The sequence below is a fragment of the Stegodyphus dumicola genome, chromosome 6 (assembly GCF_044657685.1).
Source record: "Stegodyphus dumicola isolate Sdum_Otavi_A_Nest chromosome 6, ASM4465768v1".
Taxonomy (NCBI): Eukaryota; Metazoa; Arthropoda; class Arachnida; order Araneae; family Eresidae; genus Stegodyphus; species Stegodyphus dumicola.
Genome location: NC_140773.1, coordinates 179,068,382 through 179,087,037, shown reverse-complemented (window position 1 = coordinate 179,087,037; position 18,656 = coordinate 179,068,382). Strand labels below are relative to the sequence as shown.

At 33.5% G+C, this 18,656-nt stretch overlaps 1 protein-coding gene and 3 non-coding genes across 12 annotated transcripts in view; 1 reads left to right on the top strand and 3 right to left on the bottom strand.

The window, feature by feature from the left end:
- The window catches only part of LOC118198596 (uncharacterized), a 385,056-nt gene that overhangs the window by 306,469 nt on the left and 59,931 nt on the right, over nucleotides 1–18,656 (bottom strand). The window contains exon 1 of one of the 9 annotated variants that reach the window (XM_085819211.1): nucleotides 9,921–9,998. The exons of the other annotated variants lie outside the window; for them this stretch is intronic. The gene's annotated coding sequence lies outside the window, so the exon portion shown is untranslated. Of the gene's footprint in view, nucleotides 1–9,920; nucleotides 9,999–18,656 lie in introns of those variants that run through there. 9 annotated transcript variants of the gene reach the window in all.
- Nucleotides 2,925–2,997, top strand: TRNAF-GAA (transfer RNA phenylalanine (anticodon GAA)). The gene has a single exon. It is a non-coding gene; the product is annotated as a tRNA-Phe (tRNA).
- TRNAD-GUC (transfer RNA aspartic acid (anticodon GUC)) lies at nucleotides 4,489–4,560 on the bottom strand. The gene has a single exon. It is a non-coding gene; the product is annotated as a tRNA-Asp (tRNA).
- TRNAF-GAA (transfer RNA phenylalanine (anticodon GAA)) lies at nucleotides 4,570–4,642 on the bottom strand. Its single transcript has one exon. It is a non-coding gene; the product is annotated as a tRNA-Phe (tRNA).

Here is an 18,656-nt window from a genome sequence, read left to right as displayed (position 1 = left end):
TGAAAGCCGAAAAAGAAGAAGCATGTTAATTTTAGTCTAATTCATTAGTACACATATCGTAGTAAAATGATGTAGTCTCACGTATGATGTGAAAACTCTTACGTTTTGGTTCTGAAAATTTTAGTCAAAATGGAAGAAGTTTATATGCCGTTTCGAAAGAAATCTGAAATTAGTAGCACGATAATGGTAATGTGTTTGCATGTATAAAATGATTGCAAGATCATCAAGTTATCAGGGTCTAATAATGTTTTATTTACTAATGTTGCCAAAATTCTCAAGCCCATCTTTGTGCGATATATTTTAGAATGGTATTTGCTGCTTATTAATGCAATAAAAACTTCTATAAACAAAAATCACAGTAGTCTCAGATAAGTAAATTACGAGATTGGCATTCACAACATGGCATTGTAAATCCTTCAAGAATATACAAAGGATTATACACTGCCAAGTTTTTTATGGACAAAACTTATTATTGGAATCTGAATGTTTTTGTTTATTTTCCATAAAATTCGGTGTTTCCTACTTATATAATTTTCTACTTTTTTCTATTTTTGATGAATATTGAATTTACGATGATTTACAAAATTAAGAAGAAACAGAGGTAATTTAAAATTCACATAAGCACTTTTCATTCCGTCTCATTATAATTATATAATTAAAATATAAACTCATTGCTATTATCATACTACATATTACCTGCAAGATATGAGGTATAAATCAGATGTATTAATTAATCTGTACAACAATAACTACAGTTTTAAAAAGAATAAGCTGTTATCATTCGTAATTTTAAGATCGTAATGAGCCCGCAGTCTCAAGTGTATACCGCTCAACTACAGATGGACAATCCGCTTGTGAACTGATTCAAAGGGTCATTTGATAGAGTGAATGAACGGTGGTTCAACAAAACCGAGCGGTAGCTCTTTTAGAGTTCACCCACCGAAAGCTCTTGTTGGAAACCTGCTAGGAAAGTTCGATTCACATTTTAAGGGAGAAAGGAATGTTCATTCTCCCAGGTAAAAAGTGAGTTTAATTTTTATCATTTCCCAACTCCCCCCCCCCTCCTTAATCATTAATATCGGATAAATAAGGTTTGCCTGTTACTATCAAGGCATGGAAAGACCATTTCGAAATTTCAAAACATAGCATAGTTGCATGATGTTCAGCTACAAATGAAAAATGGGAAGCTAAAAGGATACTTTTACAGGGGACATTACAAGGATATTTTTAGTTGTAACAACTAACAAATTTCGTACAATTATATAATTGCAATTTATCTAAAGGTATTTTATTTGTGTCTGATAGGTATGATACTTATGTTACGTATCTCTTTCAAACATTAATCAATCAAAAAAGGTCAGAATGAACCTTCAAAGGGACAGAAAATGCATGTGTTGCCTTATTTGTCCTCAATGGTCAGACATTTACTCCTTAAGAAATGGTCAGGGATGGTCGAAATCAGCTGTCATTTAGCGGTCTGGTCGCCAGGAATGTTACCCAGAGTGTATCAGAGGGAGTAGACTATATGACAGCCGGAGTAGGGATAGATATCGAAAATATAATCCAACCTGAAATTTATTAATATTGTTGCGAATTTTGTTATAATCTAACATGAAAAGTCTGACGAAGCGAAGTTGCCAGAAAATTACGATTTACAGGGACAAGCCTATTTAACATTGAGTAAATGGCTTACTAAAGTGGTGAGATATCGCTGAACTGGCAGTGGTTTTGGCGATTAATTTTTGTCGCCAAATTTGGCAGGAAATAGATAAAAGTCGCCAAACCTGCCGACCATTTAGCGACATTTGGGTCCAGCTTTTGTATAATTATCAATGGTACTGTAACTGAATAACTGGAATTGATCCCTACATGTAACTGTAACCGTATCTAGACCTTAGATGTAACTTTGGAAGGTACTAGAGATTTCTCTGCGGACGGGATAAAATTATATAAGCCCAGAGAGAGAACCAGTTTTCTTTACAGTTCTCACTTTTCCAGTTCAGTGTCTACTTCAGAGTACTGAAATATCTCTCAGAGTACTGAGTGTGACCTTCGCTCTTTAGACGTGCTTTGCATTGGTTGTGTTTAACATTCTTAGTAGTTTGAAGTGTAAGTACTGATTGTGCTCCGCAATACTGAGAAGAGCTGTGCGAGTATTTTTGTGGAAAGTTCCAGAACTTCAGCGTTTCTTTTGATAAATAAATTTTATCAAGTTATCATCGGTTCTGTGTGCATTCAATCCATTGTGAACCTGTCCGCACGCAATAATATAATTTATGAATGATATTTTTTTTAAAATTTCCCAGTTTCGCTAATGATTAAGAATTTTCTTCTTAATTCCTAATTTTTTTAATCAGTTTTAAATTAACTTTACTTATAATGTTTATTTTTAGTTGTTACTTCATGCATACTTTTTCTGAAGAAAATATTTCTTATTAATCGAAAGACGTATTTACAATTTTTTTTTTTAATTATTCAATACCTTCTTGAAATACCTCAAAATATTTTTATCAACTTATCAGTTGCTCTTTTTAATACATTATAATTTTATTAAAATTCGCTGAAGCAATAAGCGTGTTAATATCGATTCATCACTCGCATCGGACATCAGAATTCCGTCGACCTAATGCCTCATATTCCCTAGGCCCAGAAGCCTAAAACACATAAGAAGTCCCTCGAAGGCAGGAGAGATGATGCTAAAGAGGGCGATGAGAGCCGCTAGCTTATAATTATAATGAAATATGCATGATGTACTGACAGTAATAGGATTTTATTTCTCTCAACCAAAGCTTGTTTAGTTACATCATATTCCTGTATGGATCGTCAGATGTGCCAAAATAATCACTAAAGCAAGAACATCTTATCTACGGAAAGATTAGATATGCAGTCTTCAAGAATACGTAAATTTTAAGGGCAAATGGTGTGCCGAAATAGCTCAGTTGGGAGAGCGTTAGACTGAAGATCTAAAGGTCCCTGGTTCGATCCCGTGTTTCGGCAGTATCAGGGTCCTCGGTTGTATAGTGGTGAGTATCCCCGCCTGTCACGCGGGAGACCGGGGTTCGATTCCCCGCCAGGGAGGTGCTGTTTTCTTTTATTTTTTTCTGTTACTTTTTATTTAATCTTTTTAATTAGTATAATTTATATAACCAATGTTTAAAAGGGTAATGAAATTACGAATAATGCAATAAATTATATAAGAAACATTTCTCAAAATATATTTCGACAAGAATAAATACCAATAGTTCTCTTTTTCTGCAGCACTGAGTACCATATATGTCTGTAACATTTATGAACACTAAAAATGCATTTCGGTAATCATAAAGCTGCTAATTGCACGGAAGTTAGCAATAAAATGTTACTTTACTATTGTACATACAGATGAGAGAGAAAAATATAATATACGTTACAGAAATACTCGAAATGGGAAGAATTAACAAATGTTTAAGACCTACTTATAATGAATGATTCTATGATATTTAAGATCGCACTGATATAATCTGCAAGTTTTTAGTATACGAGCTGTTTTTTGAGTTCTCGGAAGTGAAACTACAATGCACAATTCAGTGAACCCTCTCCGAGTGATCATCTTCTTTAGACGACCACCTCTGAATGTGACTAGTATTTATAAAAATTTAAGCAAACATCTATATGTACATTATATCTGCAAGAAGATTACCCCTACAAGAGGTTAAATTTTTCTAGATTAAAATGTGGAACTATGCGTGGTTGTCTTAGGAAGACAACCACACATATAAGTGAAAAATCGGTTTCATTCGAAAAACAATATATCTTAGAGACAAATACGAGTATTTTTTGAAAATATTTTATCTCTTCCATCCTATGATATTATTTTCTTTCTATTTTCAATCTGATTTTAACTAGCAAAATAATAGCTTGTATATAAATTTCGTCATTAGTGTCAGAAGTCCTCCATTAACACTAAACCCAACTCGTCAGCTGCGTCAAAATCAGTTAAACCACAATAATTTCTAAATAAGTTGAAAAATTTATAATATTTATATGTAAGCTGTGTGTTTGGGTAAAAACGAGGAAAATGCTGAAAATTATGAAAGTTTATTTCACTTATATATGTTTTCTTTTCTACATGAATCGTGTTACTATATCGGTTCTTTCTTCTGGCATTATTATGGCACGATATGATTTCCTCACACACTGAAAAAAATTTTTCAATAGGAAAATCAATAGTAATAGCATCTTTGTATTACGCTCTTTTTGCTTTATGAAAAGAAATTATTTACAAGAATTGCTAGAATGCTTATAAATTCTCGATCATATCCTACTTTCTTAAATAAAAAAGAAACTATTGGTATTTATTCTTGTCGAAATGAATTTTTAAAAAGGTTTCATTTTAAAAGGACTTATTGTTTTATTAGTAATTTCATTACTTTTTTAAATATTAGTTATACTGTGTTAAAAAATTAAATAAATATAAACAAAAAATAATAAAAATTAAAACGAAAAAAGTACCTCCCCGGCGGGGAATCGAACCCCGGTCTCCCGCGTGACAGGCGGGGATACTCACCACTATACTACCGAGGAACATGGTACTGCCGAAACCCGGGATCGAACCAGGGACCTTTAGATCTTCAGTCTAACGCTCTCCCAACTGAGCTATTTCGGCACAACACATCTCTGTGAAATTTTTCTTTTGTTAAAGACTGACTATCTTTCTGTAGATAAGACAAAGAATAGGTATTGTTATTATTTTGAATATGTATCGACGTTCTTTGGATAAGATGTTCTTGCTTTAGCGATTATTTTGGCTCATTTGAAACTATTTCAGTGCTCACAAACGTTTTACGAATTTTACACCTTTTTTAATGGCATATTACAAACAAAAGGTTTTAAATCAGACAGACAGATAATGCAATGAAACCTTCTCCGAGGACCATCTCTCTAAGATAACCACTTCTGAAAGTAATCAATATTTCTCAGAATGTAAAAAAGCATCAATATTAAATATCATCTCTCTGTCGCGATTACTTTCACAGAAGATCAAAATATCTAGCACGTAAGCAGTTGTCTTTGCAAGAATACACACATGTTAACTAACAGATAATACTTACGATCGATATTAACTAACAGCCACCGTTAGATTTAAACTAGATAGAGAAAATTAGTTCCTTAAAAGGGAAATATGCCATGTAAAATTTTAAATTTGGTAAAAAAGCACCCTACGTTGCCGCAGATTCTGAATAAAACTCTTTCGACTTCGTGGGGGATTAAGTTTTTGTTATGTGTTACTTTATTTAAACTTTTATTTATGTGTCAAATTTATGTGGAAATCAATGAGCACAGAAAAATTAAGCCAAACGTAACGCTATTCTATCACGGAAAATAGCAATGAAATGTAAAAAATCTAAGTTGTTAAGAGTTTTGAAACCTCTGAGAAGAACTAAATTGGAATTAATATCATTAACTAATGTTCATTTTTTTGCGAATGTAAAAAGCGTCAAGGAGATCCAAATCTCTATCTGATGAATATTTGTCGAGAAGCAGAGGTGAAATTGTAGTTAAGTGCTCAACTATAAACAGCTATCGAAGATTTGTTTATTTTTATCTTTTCGAACATAAGATTGATGCAGAATTTGAACGCTAATTCAGTTTGGCTAACCAAAATGTTTTATAAAAATCTTTCTTTGCTGGATTTTAAACTTGAAACCCTGTCTGGGGCGACTACTTACAGTTCGTAATGGTTTTGGTAATTTGTGGAAATTATCTTGTAAGGTGATTTTCAAAATGAATGTCCCAGGAATACACGTCAGTTTCAGATGTGACCATCTCAAAAGAAGTGGTTGCTAAAAGTGCCCTTATACTATTCTAACTACGCGTTCGGAGATGAAAACATTGATTTCTCCTGATTCGATCTTTAAGTATATTTTTGGCTTAGTCGTTCCTTACGCACAGTTTTCACTCCGGATCGCTGTTTTTTGCTCCACAAGAATCTTGTGAAATTGATTCAACACTAATACGGTGAACGAAATTAGTCACGCTAGATGGCGCCACGATGATTCACCCTCCGCATTCATTACTAAAACTGCTTATTGTTTCATGATTTTTTTTTTTTTTGGTCGATGAAAGTGTAACGTCTGTATTCTTTCGAAGATTTCTTTCTAATCGCAATGAAAATTAATTTAAAGCAATTAAATATAGTGAACTCCTTCAAGATGATCATTCGTTGTTCTAGATAATTTTGGTTACTTTCAGAGATAGAGAAGTAACTTAAGTATTATCAGAAACACTTATCACTTAACTTATTTCAGATGGGCTCATCTGAAGAAAATTGTCACCACTAGCGATTTTTGCTGTAACTTATTTTCAATGTTTTTCTTTACACAGTAATTTTTTCGAGAATTCTTGTAATTGCTCAGTCTAATAATACTGTGTTTAATTGAAAATTTTCGTAATTGCTCAATCTGAAAATACCATGTTTATTTATTGTTAGATAATCAGGCTTCTTATCACAAATAAATATGTTTTCGTCTCATAAAACTTACAAATCTTACGCATTCAGGCACTAATGATACTTTCATAATTTTCAGCATTTTCCTCATTTTTACCCAAACACACAGCTTACATATAAATATTATAAATTTTTCAACTTATTTAGAAATTATTGTGGTTTAACTGATTTTGACGCAGCTGACAAGTTGGGTTTAGTGTTAATGGAGGACTTCTGACACTAATGACGAAATTTATATACAAGCTATTATTTTGCTAGTTAAAATCAGATTGAAAATAGAAAGAAAATAATATCATAGGATGGAAGAGATAAAATATTTTCAAAAAATATTTGTCTCTAAGATATATTGTTTTTCGAATGAAACCGATTTTTCATTAAATAAACACGAAATAACACTATACACGCTAGGCATGAAAAGCTACTCATATTTTCAATAACAATATCCAGACAGATCATCAAGGTTTGTTGCTGCTTCATTTTGGTACTACAAATCCATATTTAATTGCTGTCTCTGTTTTTTTTTTTTTTTCCCTTCCCCAACCTTAATTCTTTTTCTCTCTTTCCTTCATCAAATCCCCCCCCTTTTTCTGTCTAGTGCAATGCTTATTTTTTCGTCTGGATGTGGAAATTTGTTAATATAAGATAATATTTAGATTCTTTTAAGATATTTTTTCAACATCTCGATTGATTATAAATAATTATTAATAAAACTGATGATTAGTTGTTCATTAATATAGCTATATCATGTGGGAAGGAAGAAATCGTATGAAATAAATATAAGGGGAAAATACAAAAAAATATTTAATATATTTTTAAAACGAATAATATTTTCATATATACACTTTTTATGCCATAAGTACAATATAAAAAAATCAAATGCAGATTCACAAGAAAATACAAGAAGAAAAAATATGAAGAAGATAATATTCTTCCGATATTCTTACACATAAGCCGCTTGCTAAATTTAAATATTTTTATGTTTGCTTCGAAGACACTGAAAATATAAATATGCCAGTATGATTCACAGAACCGTTGAACTGCGATATATCTGATCTTGATATCATGATGCAAGAAGAGTTGATTGCATTGAAAGAGGATGTTCAAACACAAGTCTCATTCAAAACACGTGTAAAAGTTAAGTTTTGGAATTTAAAAATCATCTGAGACAAATATTTCCAAACAAAATTTGTTACGAAATAACATTATCGTCTTTTCCCTCTTCTTACCTAGCAAAATCAGACCTTTGCCAAGTCGGTAATTTACTGTGGAAAACAAGATACTGGTTGAATATTTTGGAACAAGGGGATTTAAGAATTACGTTTAGCAGTTTTATACCAAATATTAAAGAAACTGCATCAGTACATCGAGCCCAGCTATCACATTAATTAAGATCGAAATTTTGTGCAATCAGAATCTCATTTTGATTCAGAAAACTTGATTACATTTGTAAAATTTTTAAAAAGTAATACAACAAATGTTAAAAATTAAATATAGTAAATCTTTTTTTTTTTTTTCAAAACGTTTGTTAATACTCTGATTTCTTTAATTTATTTATGTGCAATTACTTGTATTAGTATTATGTTGTATAATGTATATTATAGAGAAATATATAAGGCCGTCAATGAAGAAAATCATTCTTTTAAAAAGGTCGGCGCAAGAAAAGGGTTGAAGAATCCCTGGATTTGACCTTTAGGTTGTTTTATTCGATTTTCAAAGCGTTGTTATTCAGCAAAACGTAAAGGTCTTGTTAATTTATTTTCCAAATTTTATTAGTGCATTATCGATCAAAAGACAGAAGGATCTAAAAGCGATAAACGCACTTCTAAATTATTTAAATCTTTATTTTACGTTTTAATTATGTATCTATTTGATATAAATTAAAATAATGATAATTTGTAATGCGTCTATCTGATAATGATTATGAACATTTACAGTTTTGCTTTAATTAATAAAAAGATATATCTAGCACCACTTTTTTATTTTTTTATAATTAACTTCTCTTTTGTATGCTGAATTATAATCTAAAGCTTGCAGGTTGCAATTCTTTGTTTTGTTTTGTTTTTTTCTTAAACATTTATCATTCGGTGATTCGGTGTTGATTTGCAAAGCATCCGTAACCTTAACATTGAGTTTAAAGTGAAACCTCTATATGAGACGATTATCCACGATCTCAAAAGATTCGGATCGTTCATAGAAGGTTGTCGCCACGAGAGAAATCACTGTCAGTCATTGTAGATTACAGGTAACATGCAGATTTGCTTTCCAAGCCTCTTTTGATATTATGCGCACACAATAAAACAGCTCAAGATGACCACCTCAAAAAAAAAAAAAAAAAAAAAAAAGAGTCACCTTCGAAAATGATCAATATTTCTGAGAATTTAAAATAATATCAGCAATGAACATCTCCTTCTAAAATGACTGTTTCTACAGAAAACCAAACTCATTTGGAACCGTGGATGACAACGTCTATTGTCAACAGGACCGGATTCAGATTTGAGGAGATCCTAAGCTATCTGAGATATAAATTTCCCTTTATAAGGAATATGAGTCAATTACTTTGATAGGGGATATGCTACGATTTTTCGGGAGGGGCCAAAAAAGTGGGGGCCCTAAACTATATCTTGTTCAGCTTACACGTAGATCCAGGCATTTCTTGTCAGTTCAGAAAGTCTGTGAAATGATGGTTGTGTCCTACCATATAACTCATGCGCTCATGTACGCAATAATAAGAAACTAGCTACTCAAGGTTACGGTTAATATTTTAATTTTAGAATATATTTTATTCCGAAACTAAACAAAAAAAATTCATTAATTAAACATGAAGCTCGATCGGTTGCATAATTGCTCAAGTTGCCCTAAATAAAGCAACTAAACACGGGTAGTCAAATTTGGGTTAAAATCCCGAAAAACGAAAGTATGCATTCCCTTTTATTGGGGGGTGGGGCAATAACATCTATATGAGGTAGTTTCCCTTAGAAAAGTCCTTCAGAAGGCATTTCTTTCCTTGACCAATAGCCTTCGCACGCTTTGCCTCAATTAAATTCAACAATGTAAGGACCCTTTCAGTATTACGTATAACACTTACTACTTTACTAATACAAAAATTTAACGTTTTCGAAGACAAATGACGTTTATACATATTAAAAATTCTTTACATTGCATTAAATTCAAATTACGCTGAATGCATTTATGATGTGACGAAAATTAAATATAAGCAGGTTTAATAACGATTACATTAGGAACAGTTGAAAAATAGTATAAAAGAAACGAAATCCCAGAATTACGTTACGCAGCTGTCTAAACTCTTGATAGACAGGAATTAGTCACAGCATCGACAACCATCTGCATTTCGTGAACGTTCCTCATTCAATATGACGTAGAATATTGGCGACATTCCAAGAAACGTGCCTTCTTGTCACGCTGAGATAATACTCACCCCATAGCAACTGTACGGTAACCAGGAAGTTTTTTCCATTTTGTTTCATTCCATAACTGCATTTTGCGGCTGATTATAAGAGTTACACTTATCTAAAGAATAAAAAAAAATAAGGAGAAATAGAATCAAATAAAGGTCAAGAGAGTGTCACAGACCTTAACATCCGTCAGATTAGTATTCATTTTTTATTCTTATCTTTAATTTAGATTTAAATCGTCATTTTGCCTTGACCATGAGATAATTAAAATGAGACAACAACCATTCCTTTACATTTGTTGCCATATTTGGATGTCGCAAACGTGATTTACTGATGAGGGCTTGGAAGTGATACCTCAAAGTGCACACGTTTTAGTAAATTTATTGCGCAGCGCCCATCTGCTGCAGTTTCGGAAAGTCGATAGATGATGCATTTTGTACAGCTTTCTTAATTAAAAGAATTGAAGAGATGTGATAATGAAAATGTAAACTTAAAAAATGACTAATTTTATTTTGAAATGATTTTCTTTCCTACCTTCTTACATCGATCACCTACGGCAGCAAGAAAACTAGACTGTAATCATAAAAAATTTTGATTCGAGTTTTAAAATCAATAATTCATATGATCGGATTAAAGAATTTTTAGAGCTTCTGTTATAAATGGAAAATAAAAAAACTCTAAAATTTCAGATTTGATCCTATTCTTATGTGGAAAACTGACTTATATCAGCTCTTACGGTATCAGTTAAATGAAGAAGTTAATATTTGATAGTTCTTCAGAAAATCTCTGCTTAACTATTAAACGAAATTATAAAAATGTAATCTCTTCAATAAATAAAAATTGCGTAAGCATCTAAATGTGTGGACCACGGAACATAAACGTTCTTTGGTATAAAGACTTGACTATCACGAAGTGTTTATACTCCGTAGTGTGGATAGAGGGCAACGCGAGTGTTGGGGCGAATACTTTGATATATTTATTGTTTTCTTGGTGGAGGGCACCAGAAGTCGGCTTAGGACAAAGGATGCAGTTAAAGCAGCGTTTCTTAAACTGTGGGTCGCGGGAGCATATTTCACAAGTGCACATCATCGTAGCCACTGAGGGAGGGGTTTCGAAAATGGAGCAGTGAGCTGCTATTGCTCTTGTGACGCTAAATCTTCGTGCATGTGAGCGTATGTTGTTTATGTTTTAATTTGCATTTGTTTCGCAGTTATAAATACACTCATGTCCATAAATTAAGGATAATGCAAAATCAGACAAAGAAAGAGTTAGAAGCAAAACAAATTTGACTTATTTGTAAAACTTATTTATTAAACAAAAGGAAAAGAGCAAAAAAGATGCTATATGTTTGATATTATTAAAAAAATTAGCGATTTTTTCTCCCTGGAGCAAATTACAAAAAAAAAAACCTATTTACAAAAAACCAATATTACATGGTTGGTATGATTGTATGTCTCCCAGACGATGCAATACAGTCCGTACAACGCATAGGCATGCTGAGTATCAAATTATTGATCTGATCTTGGGGGATATTACACCACTCAAAATGCAATGCTCTCTGAAGTTCCGGTAGACATGTAGGAGGAGATTGACGGGCTGCAACTCGTTGGCCAAGCATGTCCCACACGTGCGCTTCTGGATTCAAGTCCGGTGAGAATGCTGGTCAGTCCATACGGGTGATATCCTCCGATTGAAGGCATTCGCTTACGATGTTTGCACGGTGAGGACGGGCGTTGTAATCCATAAACACAAATTGTGTTCCCATGGCGCCCCGAAACAAACGTACATGTTGTTCCAGAATGACGTCTCGATAGATTTGGCTTGTCATGGTTCCAATTTGAACATGCAGGTCAGTTCTGGAACCCAGAATAATTCCACCCCAACCGAGCACTCCTGCACCACCGTAACGGTGTCGTTCAATGATGTTTTCTTGGTGGTAACGGGTACCTGGAGCTCTCCATATGAAAGTCCGGCGAGAATCATACTGCAAGCTGAACCTGGACTCATCGGAAAACATCACACAAGCCCACTGTTGCGGTGTCCACAATGCATGCTCTCTACTCCAGGCTAACCGCATGCGACAGTGAGTTGCAGTAAGTGGAACGCATCTGACAGGTCTACGAGCATATAGACCAATCTTCCCTAAGCGTCTGTACACGGTCTGCCTTGAAATTGTCGTACCAGTGGCTAAAGAGAGCTGACGAGACAGGTCTAATGGCTGTGCTCCGCCTGTTTCTTTTGGCAGTAACTGCCAAATACCGGTCCTCATTCGGCGTTGTAACTCTGGGGCGACCTGTGCTGTAACGTCTACTCACATTACCATCATCTTGGAATCGTTGCCAAAGCCTGGAGATGACACTCTGGGCAATTCCATGTTCGTCTGATACTTCCAGTTGGGTACGCTCACATTCCAGACGGCCGATAATTCTACCACGTAAAAAATCATCCAAATGCGTCCTTTGTGTCGTAACTATTCGGTTATTGCACTGAAATGCTTATAAAGCGCCTGCGAACAATTTTACTTCTTTGCCTGTATTCCTTATATATCACTCTCTTACACTCTCGTCATTGTGACGTACCATCGGTGTCATCTGGTTACTTCCTGAAATTTGCATATGATTCTTGAAGATGTGTGTAGTGATTTTACAGGTGATATATTTATTTTAGAGTTCGATTTCCGCGTGACTCCGAATTATCCTTACTTTATGGACATGAGTGTATATAGCGTAATAGTAGAAAATCTCGTAGTGCTTTTGGTTTTCTGAGTTTGATTAATTGCTGAAATTTCACGTTCGCAATTTTTATCACGTATTAATATTAGGATTGATGTTCACGACATATTATTTGGATGAAGAGAATTCAAGTGTATATTTTTTTTAATTGAGCTGAGAATGACTGAAAGTGTTATAATGAATCTAGTGTTTTCTTATTTCAGTGCTTGTATTCTTTTTGATTTTTAAAGTGTAAGATTCAGAACACATATGATCTGATTATATCTCTTGTTAACATTAAAAATTATATATGAATAAATTGAATAGACTCGTTGTGGATACGATAAATTCACTCTGTTTGATGAGTATTTCTTGTGTAGACAGTACATTTAAGAGTGAGCATTTATTAAATGTGAAATTTAACGCACTAAATGTATATGAATGCAAATTAGTAACGTTCACTTTGAATAAAATCCAAAGTGTCATATTCATTTTGAATAAAATTCAGCATTGGTTATTATTATAGAACATCTTTTTCATATAGACTGCAATAAAAAGTGCTGACTTCTATTTACATATAAAATTGGTGTAAATATTTTTCTCAAACGGATAGTTTTATGTAAAGATTGCATTTGGGCTCAAATGTTTATCACATATTTCTTTCTTCATCTTATTTACCACTTATTAAGTAATATTTCAAATCGATATTTTTGCGGAGTTTTCAACATGTGTTTGTATTTATTTCAACCAGGTAGTGAAATCTTCATAATTTCCTATATTTTAACTAACTTCGCAATGAAAAGTTTCAGAAGCAATCGACGATGCTTTAATTATTTTGTACAGAATTTTATTTTCGACGCATTCTTTTTATAATATAAACGTTCATTTACCTTACTTTGCACGTCACGCTGTCATTTTGTCTGATACTTATTTAAAATTTTCACATTGTTCTATGTCTTAAAATTAGAAATTAAAGTTAAGGACCTAAAACTGCAATAGTACATTACAGTACAAGTGAAAAAAATGGACAGGTTCACTCACGCGTGTGTCGGATTTCAATACTTATGAGGACCCACAAAATTATTTTGGAGTCCTGGGGGTCGCGAAAAAATCTCGGTGATAAAAAGGGGTCGCGACTGAAAAACGTTTAAGAAACCCTGAGTTAAAGGATAAGATGCCGACAGTGGATAAGAAGCTGATAGTTAATAAATTCTAATATTTAGTTGAAAAAAATTCTTATGCATCCAAATTTTTCAAACCCTATTGCATACACATAGAAATACTTATTATCGTAATTACAGATACATATATGTCATACCCTTCATAATTTTCAATATATATATTTATATTTGTAATCAATAAATCTTTTTAAAAAAGCGTCATATTTTAAAATTATTATTTAGAAATGCTTTTATAATGAATTTTATTTTTAAGAAAGGTACTTCCCTCTTTACTCTGGCTAACTGTAATTAAGTCGATAGGACCAATGAATGGAAAGATCGATCTGTTAATTCATTCCTAGTTTCAAATCGAATGAATGGATTCGCAGTGTAAGCTACAGTGAGCTATGAAAATTTTAGCAAAGGGCTCGTACTTTATCATATGAAAACAAAGTATCAGAAGCTAATTAAATGTTTCACTTCTTCGAAAAATAGAAAATACAAATTTTTGTGAATAAAAAGGAAATATCTTTAAAAAAATTAAATCTAAATTTACAAAAACATAATATTAGAAAATATTGCAGAAATTATATAAAATAGCAAATAAACGTATTCGGCGCAAGTTCGCTAAATGTAAAATAGATTGTGCAGTCAGAAAGCTCTCTTTGTCACAGAAATATACTGTTCACAGAAATATCGAGTTTAAAGGTTATTCACACTAACGTGCGAAATTCAGTGAGTAATATGTATTTTTCTTTGAATGAATAAACTAGCTAAAAAAAGGGCGCCTTGAAAATTAGATGCAAATTTAACAAATGGATTGAACGAGCCGTCCTAGAGCCAACCATTGTGTGTAAGCATTTTCGTGGATTTTCTTAAGGTAACATAAATATGAGCCCGTTTTCCCTAGAAAATTCTCCATGAAACTATGCTTCGCCAACCTTCATGTGCTTTGCCATATTCAATTAAATAAGCACACACAATCATTCTCAAGATGGTTAAGTAATTAATTTCATTTTAGATGATACGCAATTTTTCAAAAACTAGGATACATTCCGTAAACAATTAGGGCTAATTACTGCTGTTCAACTGGAATAGTATTGGGTTATTTATTTATAGCAGTGCTTTTCAGCCTCGTGACTTACCTGTAGGTATTGCTTGGGGGGGGGCAGAAAGGAAATTCCTAGACGAAAATAATGTGATAATGAAATGTTAATAAACAAATAAACATAATCTTTAAATTCATTTGATAGTTATAATTTAATTTGCAACTATAAGGAGGTATATGTTATTAATAATCCAAAAAAGTGCATACTAATATTATTAAACTGTTTAAATAATATATAAAAGAGCACTTCAAAACTTTTCGCATCCTATATAATTTGTCTCTATTCTGGTACCATACACACTGCGAAAAAAAAAAAAAAAAAAAAAAAAAAGTTCTATATCTCCCATTTTACTTTGCTGATTGACAAAGTCAAATTGCGTTTTTCATGTCTTGAAAACGCGACTTAAGATATATATTAGATTTATATATAGCATTATTCCAACATAGGTATTTTGACACAAAATCGGACTTTTTCTGAAATAATATGCCATTTTCTTTTCCATACTTCGATCCTACGACTCAAATTATGCCTAGATATTAAATTTTGTAAAATTTGATGAGAAATTTACGGAGAAATTCAAAAATTTATCTTGGCACAATTTTTTCAGTTTGCGCTAAAAATAGTTCACTTGGCGAACCTCTGAATATGTGGCAACCAATTTTCCTTTCCCTTCCATTATGCTGGAGAGGAAAAATGGTACCTCGTTCCTACCTTTTTACATTGTGCATGAGAGGAAAAGAAGTCCTCATTCCAAAATAATTTTAGCAAAGTGTCTAAACCACATTTGATATTTATCGCTTTCAACAAATATACCAAATTTTAAAACGCGCCAATATATTGGCAATTGTTTGAAACCATGGAGTCTGTTCGGATGTTTCATTCTAATATATGAGGAAATGAAAAATACAATTAAGAATATTAACTGTTTGAAATTGTAAGATTATGTTTAAAAAATTAGTTAGTAATCGTCGAAACTGTTTTCTTCCGCACTGGCTTCGGAATCTTTGCTGTAGTGGTGAATTACTTTAATTTACTAGTTTTAGCACCGCTTTAATTTTACATTGTCAGCACTAATTCAGTGACTATTACTACTATTACTTCATTTTGATAAAGAACCTAAGCCTTAAAACTGAATGCTCAGCTTCTGCAGCAAAATGTTAAATTTGTATTTTGGTCCTTGGAAATAGTATCTACAAGTTCCAAAAAACTCTATAAATATCTCATTGAGTTCTGGAACTAACTAATGATTTTTATTTTCCCCCGTCCATTATTTTTTTATTTCTCAGCAATTAAATGCTAATTCATTTCTAGTGAAATCCAGCCTCTGAATTCGTGACTTAGTAAGCTATAATTACTAAAGACTACGATCTGATTTCCGACATAAACATATTTAAAAATGAATTTCTAAAGATATAGCGGGAGTTGCAAATTAGCTTTTTACAAATTCTTTTCAATCGAAAGTGCCATAAATGATGGCCTCTTAGAACTCTACAATGGAGCTTCTACTTGTTAGCTAGATAACGCTCAAAAGGAGATATATAAACTTCTCCTTTAATCTCTGTTTAGCTTTTAAACTGACATACGACTTAATGGTTAAGAAAACGAAGAGGACATTCATGAATAGAATGCATAATGAGAGAGAGGTTAAAATTACAGGGTTGGTTCTAGCACTGTGTAACTGGTTTTGGCTCCATCTTTTTCTATTTTGTTCTTGAAAATGTCTTAAAAGTAATGACGCCCTGCTTGCGACGGGAGACACAGACGCTATAAGCCATCTCCGTTTTCTTCCTTTTGGGTGTTATTCCATTAATTTCGAAATAGATAAGTGAAACCGGTTAAATCTGAATCGTTGTAACAAAATGATGAAATGGAATGAAGAGATTACGTCTCCAGTCAAATTATATATTGTTTTTACGTACCAAACAGTGGAATGCTAGAAGCAATACTAGTCTTACTAGCAAAGTTCCTTTGAAGGACAAGTTCAAACACTGATTTGAAATAGATCAGAAGCGAAATACGAAACCGGTTTGAACTGAGTCACTGTGACAAAATGATGAAATCTAGTGGACACATTACATTTCGAACCGAACTACTTTTATCATTTGATATTTAGAACAGATAACTTTTAACGAAAAATACAAAAATGGAATAAGCCCAAAATTTCAAGTATGGTTGGTTCACTACGTTAAAATCGAATTAAGCTCTGAATCGTATAGCAAACATAAAATCACCCGTGCAGTAATAACATTGATTGTAAAAACTATATTGGAAGCTACAGAAAATTAAAACATTTATTTATTTTATTATAAAGTTTATTTATAAAGATACAACGAAAGCTTTATTGCAAATACATCTTAAAGGTTTGTTGCTGAATGAACCCCGAACAGACTAAACAGTTTTATTTTCATATGAAACTTAGAGAGGAGGGTTCAGGAATTTTATTCCCAACTGAGCCCGACGGAGAAGTATATTGTTACGTTATTTTCTTCCTTCACGTTCGTACGGGGTTCGTGAGGATTTGGAGTGAATAATGACAATACTATTTGATGAAGTATCAAAACACACTTTATTTAGCCAGTTCTAATCAGGACAGCTCTAAAATCACGCTACAGTCGTCGAAGAACTACTATAAACACGCTGACACAATCAGCGACACAGCCTTCAGATTATCACGGTGGAGACAGCTTCACTGCAAAGCACCAGAGTACAGCTTCTGAATCTGCTCGGTCGTTCTCGGAACTCCACGTACTCTCAAGACTCTCCACGCTACAGCTCGCGATGCACTCGACGACATACAGAGCATAGCTCCCGACGCTTCGGTTCAGTCGTTCCCGGAGCTCGACACGCTCTCTTGACGATACACTAACCGCGATATACTACGAGACACTTTCGGTGCATTCGACGACCCACTCGGCATTCGCTTTCAATTCGATCGTCTCGCCCATTTTTACATATACATAGTCGGATTGGCTGTTAATTCTTGCCGACATGTTTCTAAAACAACATTATGTTTCTGTAGTATTTCAGTTTTTTCTACTCTTATGCACACAACTTTTCTTGTCAATGATTTTCTTGTCTGTTCGTATTAGAATAGTTCCATTGCAATTGTTAGATGGGCAAAACAAATGGCAAACTTTTATATGTATATTTCAATACGAAAGGTCTGACATCATAAACTAGGACTTTTTAGCACTTCTAAGTTTAAATATATTCTATTTTTTAAGATCTTATTCAAAGAACTCCTAACGTAAACAGTACTGTTGCGTAATTTCTTTTCTGATACCAGTTGTTACGTTATTTTCTTCCTTCACGTTCGTACGGGGCTCGTGTGGATTTGGAGAGAATAACGACGACACTTGATGAAGTATCGAAACACACTTTATTTAGCCAATACTAATCAGGACAGCTCCAATAACACTTTTTACAGTAGTCGAAGATCTACTCTAAACACGCTGGAACAATCAGTGACACAGACTTCAGGTTATCAGGCTATCGCAGTGGAGACAGCTTCCTGCAAAGCACCCGACTCTGCTTTCCGGAGTACAGCTTTCGACTCTGCTTGGTCGTTCTCGGAACTCCACGTACTCTCGAGACCCTCCACGCTACAACTCGCGATGCACTCGACGATACATGAGCACAGCTCCCGACTCTTCGGTTCAGTCGTTGCCGGAGCTCAACACGCTCTCTCGACGATGCACTAACCGCGATACACTAACAGACTCCTTCGGTGCACTCGACGACCCACTCGGCACTCGCTGCCCGGGTGTCAACTCGATCGA